Here is a 9,947-nt window from a genome sequence, read left to right as displayed (position 1 = left end):
TTAGTGCTACCAACAGGACATGCACATGAAGTGTGTGTTTGTTTGCATCTACGTGAGTCTGAGATCCCTCCCCTCCTCAGGCAGTGTGTGTCAGGGTGAAAGTGCTGCTGGTCATCAGCTAATGCTGACATCTGCCCCCTGCCAGCTGACTGCCCTCTGGGACAGAGATCTTAACATGCACGAGGCACACACATACAACCTCTTTCCCTTTCTCTCTCTCTCTCGCTCTTTATCTCTATCTCTTGCTCTGTGGCTTAGAGCAACAGGTGGTACTGCAACACTTATTAAATTTAATGGGACTATCTCCTAACCTGTCCTCCTACTTTTTTTTTCTCTGTGATCTTATCTTTGTATCTTTACTGAAAACAAAGAAATAAAAAGCAGTGCACAAAGGCTAGCTGCTTAGATCCACATGCGATTATGCATGTAACAAAGTTTCAGGCAGCGCCGTCTGTAGGCGCGTGCCGAACCAGAGGGTAAAGAGTCCTGGAGCCGACCTTTTCTTGAGCATCCCACGGCCCCTGAGGGCTCCAAGGAGGGGTGGCCTCTGAGCCAAATTAACTTATCTTGTCCATTTGTTTCTCCTAAAACAGATTACAGCGAGGGAGCCCACACTGGATGCACTTGGGCCCCTCACTCACTCACTTACTCCCTGACTGAAGCCCATGGGCGCTTGACCAGCTTTTGTTCATGGTGCATTAACTCTGTCACACATTAGCTCTGACCACAGCTAATTGACTGCACTTGAGTCAATTGCTGTATAGAGTCCGTATTATCAGCTTTAAAGAGTCCCTTTTAACTAACCGTGCTCCTATGGAGTCACTCTGGGAGTAAATATTTTTAGATCTTTTTGTGCAGACTTCCAGATTTTGGTCACTAGCATGTCAGTTTAGTAGAGAAACACACAAGTGTGGTTTATTTCAGGGAGCTTCCAGAAGTTTTCTTGGATAGCGCTGTCAGGAGAGCAAACAGTTTGGAAGACTGCTGGCAGGGAATCAGACATGAGCCTAGGAAAATTGATGAGTGTCAAGGAGCCTGAGCTCCAGCACGCAGACTAAATGGCCATATTTATTAGACGTTACAACAACAAATGGATACTTATTGCTCTAATGGCCCTGATTTCCTTCTTGTCTCAAGGAAATCCGCGAAGAGCAGATGCACGGTGCCATTAGTAGTCAGTCATCTGACCGTAGCTTTAAAACATTTAAGTCATGCACATATGCACTTAGACAAAAACAATCAGCAAACAATTTCTTGTATAAAGACTTTAAGATAAATAGCATGCATATTTTCAATTATTTGTTCATAGATATTGCTCATATATTTTTTTAATTAATGTTAATCAGTGCAAATAATTAAAAAAATGGTTAACATACAGATAAGCATAGCAAAATACGCAAGCCAAAGATGTCCGTCTACACATGTACATAGACAATTTATAAAACTGCGCAGACAACAAAAATGTTTCTTGTGTTTATGGCCACATCTCTAAAATTGAGTGCACACCAAACGGATATTTCTGAACTTGTAGGTTCAGTTACGGAATTAAAAATATTGACATTTTTGTAAATGAACTGACTACTATCTACCACATTGTATATCTTACGACTGTTTTAGCTTAAAATATTCATGTGTAGTTATTCAAAGAATGGCAGGTTTCTAGTTTTTAGAGCTGCCAATTCACTGAAACATCCATGTTTTTACTGTTTTACTGAGTTACTGTATGTCTGCACATGTACACAGAAATCTATATTGATTATATATACTCACAGATATAGCATTTATTAATCTTAGTTAATATTCAATTTAAAATGTACTAAAATACATTATTAAAATTTTTAAGTTGTATCTGTTAACATTATTTAATGTACTCTAAATGTACTATTTAATGTATTAAATTGACATGAACATAAATATGTTATTAACTAATACTAACAATGATTAATGAATGCTGTAAAATATATTGTTCATTGTTAGTTCGTTCGTTAATGCATTAGCTAATGTTAACAAATGACCTATTTACAGTTGAAGTCAAAAGTTTACATACACCTTGCAGAATCTGCAAAATGTTAATTATTTTACCAAATTAAGAGGGATCATACTAAATGCATGTTATTTTTTATTTAGTACTGACCTGAAGAAGATATATCACATAAAAGATGTTTATACTGTATATAGTCTACAAGAGAAAATACTAGTTGAATTTATAAAAATTGCCCTGTTCAAATGTTTACATACACTTGATTCATAATACTGTGTTGTTACCTGAATGATTCACAGCTGTTTTTTTTTTTTTTTTTTTTTGTGTAGTGATGATTGTTCATGGGTCCCTTGTTTGTCCTGAACAAAATCCTTCAGGTCCCACAGATCCTTTGGTTTTTCAGCATTTTAAACGCTCACTGGTGCTTCAGAAGGAAAAATTATGCATTAAGAGCCAGGGGTGTAAACGTTTGAACAGAATGAAGATATGTACATTTTTCTTATTTTGCCTAAATGTCTTTTTTTTTTTTCCATTTAGTACTGGCCTTCAGAACCTATAGAAGATACTTACATGTTCCCCAGAAGACAAAATAAGTTAAATTTACCCTGATCTTAAAATTAAAAACTTTTTTTTTTTTTTGAAGCATCAGTGAATGTTTAAACCTTGCAAATGAGTCCCCCAAATGAGTTGTCCTCAGTGTGAAAAGATAGATCTCAAAATCATTGTTGGAAAGGGTTAAAATAGACAAACAGTGAAAAACCAACGATTTTGTGGGACCTGAAGGATTTTTTCTGAAGAACAGAGGGCAGTTTAACTGTTCAGGACAAACAAGGGACTCAAGAACAACTAAACAAAACAAACAAACAAAAACACTGTGGATCATTCAGGTAACAACACAGTATTAAGAAAGTGTATGTAAACTTTTGAACAGCGTCATTTTTATCAATTCAACTATTATTTTCTCTTGTGGACTATATTTAAATGTCTCTTAAGTGAAATATCTAACTAAATAAAAACAACACGCACTTTGTATGATCCGTCTTAATTTGGTAAAATAATTTATATCTTGTACATTCTAATTTATTTCATTAAAAAAATTAGAATCAATTGAATGCCCTAATTCACACTTATTTAAACATATTTATGACCAAAGCATCATACAAACAACATAAGGATTCTTTGAAAGGAGACGTGTGTGTTTACATATGTGTTTGCAGATAATGCATATTAGCCTCTTGTGAGTTTCTCCGTGTTCTATAAACAGCTCAATGCTATTTAAATCTGGGTGTGACTAAAAAAGCCTTGCAGCACGTTAAAATAGAGGCCTCTCAGTGCAGTAATTACTCCCAACAGGAGGGATTGTTTGACAAGGCACAAGGCAGGGGTCAAAGGTCACGCCCTGTCTGCCTCCCTTGTTTGCCAACATGGACACAAGATCACAGCCCGCCAAGGCGCTGCACGTTCCGTCACATTTTGCCTCCTTGCAAACAACAACAACAGCTCTCAGGAGCCCTGTGTCATTGGAAACACAAGCGAGTCTTAGACCTACACCTTCTGGTTGTGAGGTTCTACATGTTCTCTTATGAAGTCACTCCTATGTTTGCCATTTTCTTAGTCTCTTAGTCGGCCTCACTGAATGTGGCTGATTAGTAATTATGATAAAGCGCTTGTTGCCGCGAGCAAATTGAGTCCTGGGAGTCGGCCGTCCAGTCCGTGATTGATCATTAGTCTGTAACTGGCCGTGTCTCAAACCAGGGGTGTATTTTTAAAGCCGATCAATGGTAAAGAGAAATGTGGCGTGAGGCATGGTGCCTGAGGCTTTAGTCACAGAGGAGATTGTGTGTACCTTTATCTGCTGGTATGCTGACTGATGGAATATGGAAATACAAACATGGTCTAACAGATAGTAAAGCCAGTAATTAAAGGAATGAGTCAACGATGCACAGCGTCTTCTGTATTTAACTTTTTACGGCTCTTAATAATAATATACTGGTAATACATCAATTATATATTTTTCCTTTCCAAATGAAGTGCATTGATACATAATTAATATACACTACCGGTCAAAAGTTTTTGAACAGGAAGATTTTTAATGTTTTTTTTAAAGAATTTACTAATGCTCACCAAACCTGCATTTATTTGATCCAAAATACAGCAAAGGCAGTAATATTGTGAAATATTTTTACTATTTAAAATAACTGTTTTCTATTTGAATTAACTTTAAAATTTATTTTTTTTTCTGTGATCAAAGCTACAATTTATTTGAGCAAATTTACTCCAGTCTTCAGTGTCACATAATCCTTCGGAAATCATTCTAATATGCTGATTTACTGTTCAAGATACATTTATTATCATTATTATTATCATCAATATTTAAATCAGTTGAGTACATTTTTTTTAGGATTCTCTGATGAGTAGAAAGATGCAAAGATCAGCATTTATCTGAAATAAAAAGATTATAGAAATTATATTATTTAGCAAGGAGGCTTTAAATTGATTAAAAGATGATAAAGACATTTATCATTTCTATTTCAGATAAATGCAGTTCTTCTGAACTTTCTATTCATCAAAGAGCCCTAAAAACTCTACTCAGCTGTTTTCAACATAATAATAATAATAGATGTTTTTTTTTTTTCAGCAGCAAATGAGAATATTAGAATGATTTCTGAAGGATCATGTGACTGGAGTAATGATGCTAAAAATTCAGCTTTGAAATCACAGCAATAAATTACATTTTAAAATATATTCAAAATAGAAAAGAGTCATTTTAAATGGTAAAAATATTGCAAAATTTGACTGTTTTTGCACTACTTTGGATCAAATAAATGCAGGCTTGGTGAGCAGAAGAGACTTAAAAAAAACTTAAATATTGTAACTGGTAGTGAATACATAAATAATAGTATATATATTGGTTTCATTGTGTGACAGTGAGATTCACATATCGATGATATTTTATACTTGTGTGGGGTTGGATGATAAAATTCTACCATACTACTTAAAATGAGTGCTTTTTTGTAAAAAATCTATATTAATTTGATTTATGAATCATTTTACTGTTTTGTAACAGTATTTTCTCCATCAATAACTAAGGAGATTTGTGTGGTACATTTCAGAAATTTAGGGTTGCAGTAAACAGTAATATTGTGAAATATTATAAAATGTTTAGAACTGTCAGAACTAATATAATAGAACTATTTTCCATTTAATATATTTTCAAATGTAATTTATTCCTGTAATGGCAAAGCAGAATTTTCAGCAATTTTGATTACTCCAGTCTTGGGGTGTCAAAAATCCCTCAAAAGTCATATTTGCATGCTAATTTTGTGCTCAAGAAACATTTAATAATATTATTAATGTTGAAAACATTTGATTAATATTTCCCCCCAAAATTCTTTCATGAATAGAAAGTTCAAAAGAACAGCTTTTATTTGAAATATAAGTTTTTGTAACAACTGAGTCGTCTTCGTCCAAAAAAAAAAAAAAAACATATATTACTCACCCAAAATACTGAATACAGCAATCTGTGCTGACAATGTTAAATTGAGAAAAAAAGTGTATATATATATGATGTTATTTTTGGCAGCCCTACTATTTCTGCATACAGTATATATGCAGAAATTCTTATCAATGAACTTTGATTCACATTTCAACTGAATAGTAAAAAAAATAAAATAATGAAAGCCATTAATTTAAAGAGGTGGTTTTATGCCATTAGTTGAGTGAATTCATCACACAATGGAGTATTGCAGTGCTTGAAGGGTGCAGTTGTTTTAGTGAAAAGGCACTGGCGCTAAACCCTTTTCTAGTCTCCTTCAACTCTTTGTGATTTGTGGTTTTGTGGTGAATGTCTGCTACTACCAAGGGGTCAATACTTGGCTAGGTAGCAAAGTCCATTTAGCCCCTGCTGGTAGATGCCAAAACTGCCTATTTAGCTTATAAAGGAATTTCTTTATCTAAATATCTACATATTCTGCACCAGCTGAGCAACTTCCATGAGATGAATGGAAATGCTAATGGATAGCTTTCCTCAGTTATTATAAAGCTCATTGGCTACAAGACTTTCGTGTGAGGGGAATACCGTGAAATGGTCTGTGGTATATTTACAGTACCAGCCACTACTTTCTCAAATTGCTTAGACTGGAAAGCTTGAAAAATGTAATGTTCCGTTGAATTTTGAAGATGGGGCACACAGCAAAGTTTCTTTTTCTGTCACCAAAAATGTCTGTAAATTAAATCCGCTTGCAAACACTCATTAAAAGTGGCGATTGTGGAACTAGGCAACTGCAACAGATTGTAAACACACATAACCAGGAACAAGTGAGCCGCATTTTTTCAAATTGGATGTGCGTCATAAAACCCACAGCAAGCAGTGCATTCAAAAGTAGTGTAACGGCACAATCCGTTTCACAGTTCCAAATTAAATTTGTTTCTTGATTATGACATGATGGAGAATTGGTACTATGCGAAACAATAATTTTAATCGATAGTGGAACACCTGAACACATTTCTGCGGAATTCCACTCTTGGAAATGTCATATACAGTTGCAGAATCTGCTAAATGTTAATTATTTTACTACAATAAGAGGGATCATACAAAATGCTGGTTATTTTTTATTTAGTACTGAAACCCCTGGCTCTTAATGTATTGTTTTTTCCTTCTGAAGAATCAGTGAGTGTTTGAATCTTCTGTAATAGTTGAATATGAGTCCCTCAGTGTGAAAAGATCATTGAGTCATTGTTGGAAAGAGTTCAAATACACAAAATGCTGAAAAACCAAAGAATTTGTAGGACCTGAAGGTTGTTTTTCTGAACAGCTGGCAGTTTAACTGTTCAAGACAAACAAGAGACTCATGAACAACTATGACTAAACAAAAATACAGCTGTGGATCATTCAGGTAACAACACAGTATTAAGAATTAAGTGGATGTAAACTTTTGAACAGGGTAATTTTTATAAATTCAACTATTATTTTCTCTTGTGGACTAAACATCTTTTATGTGAAATGTCTTATTCAGGTCAGTGCTAAATAAAAAAACAACATGCATTTTGTATGATCCTCTTATTTTGGTAAAATAATTAACATTTTGCAGATTCTGCAAGGTGTATGTAAACTTTTGACTTCAACTGTATTACATTTCTGTATGGGTGTTCTGCTTAAAAATAAGTACCCATAAGCAAAAAAAATGATCGGTATAACAAGCAGGCAGACTTGTAAATTCACAACTCCCATCAAATAGACTGCCTGCTGACCTTTGCCCACTGAGCAGTATTTGCGTGCACTGAAGCTTTGGACTACAGGTGAGAAAGCTCTGACCTGTCAGCGGTGTTAGACCCCTCTTCTCTGTGCTCTTCAGGGCGCCAGAGCACATGTGAGGCTGAAGGGAGGAATGTTAACAGTCGTCATTAGTATCTGGGCTTCTGAGGGGGAGAGGGGCCCAGCGGCCCTGCTGCGAGTATGTCACCAGCTCGCGCCGCTATCTCTGTTTGGGTTTTCCCACGTTATGTCATACATAGACACGCATGTGTGCACGCACACTGAGTCGTGAGAAGCAGGTAGGGATTTTATTTAGTGTTTAGAGTCTGTGACTCCAACCGAGATTTATGGTCGCAGCAATGTGTAGGTTTCACATGGGGGTGCATAGTTCATGTTCAGCGTAAATTTAGAAGCCATGGCCTTTAAACAAATAATTATAAATTTAATTTAGTACTTTTTTTGTTTTTAAGTTGTTCAGAAGAATTTAAAGTCTTTGTAAAACCAAAAAAGTTCATTTTCTGGTTGCAATTTACGATAAGGTTCCTTTTTTGAACTAAGTATGAACAATACTTATACAGCATTTATTAATCTTAGTTGATATTAATGATTTCAGAAATCAAAAGTTGTGCTTGGTATTAGTTAATGCACTGGGAATTCCAATGAACTAACAATGAACCACTGTATTTTCATTAACTAACATTAACAAAGATTATTAAGTACTGTAATAAATGTATTGTTCATTGATGTTAGTTAATACGTTAAATAATGTTAACTAATGGAACCTTATTGTGAGGTGTTAGCCATTTTCTTAATGCATGTTAGAATTTTATGATAGTATATCCAATGTATATATTAATACTTTTACTTAGCAGACATTTATAAAGATTTCTATTGATAATAAATGACATTGTAAATGATACATAAATGATAATAAATGTTCAACATTTGATAATAATAAGAAATTAATCTTTAGCATCAGATCAGCTTATTAGAATCATTTCTGAAGGGTCATGTGACCCTGAAGACTGGAGTAATAGCAGCTGAAATTTTGCTTTGCATCACAGGAATAAATTACATTTTTATAATGTAATCAAAGAGAAAAGTTAATTTGTAATTTAATAATATTTATAAATGTATTTAAAGAGAAAACAGTTAAATTTGTTGTTTTTAATTTAATAATATGTAATACTTTTCATAATTTAAAATTTAATTAAAAAAATATATAATTTATGCTTTTTTTTATAAAATAAAGACAGCCCTGGTGACAATGAATGAATGAATAAATAAATCTCACTGACTTCATACTTATCAGTTTAATTTAATAATATAAATTTTAATGTTTATTTATTTATTTTTTATCAAATAAAGACAGCCATCCATGGTGACAATGAATGAATGAATGAATGAATCTTACTGACTTCATACTTTTTAATTTAATTTAATAATATTCATCTTTTAATAATAACCTTAATAATATATCTCTTTGTATTTTATTTTTATTTATTTGTTTATTTTTGATCAAATGAAGACAATGAATTTATTGATGACAATGAATGAATGAATGAATCTTGTAAAAAGATATTCAAAGAGAAAACTGTAGTTTTCCATTTTAATTGAATAATATTTCACTTTTTTATCAAATGAAGACAGCCTTGTTCACAATGAATGAATGAATGAATTATTTAATTAATCTTACTGACCCCGAACTTTTCAATTTAATTGAATGATATTTCAATTTTTTTTAATCAAATTTTATCTTGGTGACAGTGAATGAGTGAATCTTACTGACCCCAAACTTTTGAATTAAATTTAGTAATATTTAACTTTTTGTTTTTGATCAAAGACAGCCATTGTGACAATAAATAAATAATGAATCTTACTGACTTCATACTGTTCAATTTAATTTAATAATAGTAATTTTTAATCTTTTTTTATTTTTATTTATTTATTATCAAATAAAGATAGCCTTGGTGAAGATGAATAAATGAATGAATCTATTAGAAATATATTCAAAGAGAAAAAAGGTGTTTTTTTAATTAATTTTTTTTAATATAAAAAATTAAAAAAAAAATTAAAAACCTTTTATAATTTAAAATGTAATTATTTTTTTTAACAATTTGTACTATTTTAGAATTTAATACTTTTTTCATTTTCTTTCTTTTTTATTTTTTTTTATTTTTTTGATCAAATGAAGACATCCTTGATGACAATGAATGAATGAATCTTACTGACCCCGAACTTTCCAGTTTAATTTAATAATATTTATCTTTTTTTACCAAATGAAGAAAGCCTTGGTGACAATGAATGAATGAATGAATGAATGAATCTTACTGACCCCAATTTTTTTTATTTAATTAAATATTTCATTAAAAAAAATAAAAATAAAAATAAATACAGCCCTGCTGACAATGAATGAATTAATGAATTAATAAATTAATAAATTAATAAATACATCTTACAGACTTCATACTTTTCAATTTGATTTAATAATATTCATTTCAATGTTTAAATATTATTATTATTATTATTATTATTTTTTAGTTTTTTGGATCAAATAAAGACAACCATGGTGACAATGGATGAATAAATCTTACTGACGTTATACTTTTCAGTTTAATGTAATAATATTCATTTTTTATCTTTCATTTTATTTTTATTTATTTATTTATTTTTGATCAAAAAAGACAGCCTTGGTGACAATGAATGAATGAA

The sequence above is a fragment of the Garra rufa genome, chromosome 6 (genome assembly GCF_049309525.1).
Source record: "Garra rufa chromosome 6, GarRuf1.0, whole genome shotgun sequence".
Taxonomy (NCBI): Eukaryota; Metazoa; Chordata; class Actinopteri; order Cypriniformes; family Cyprinidae; genus Garra; species Garra rufa.
The sequence above is the reverse complement of the archived record's forward strand: the minus strand, read 5'-3'. Positions refer to the sequence as shown.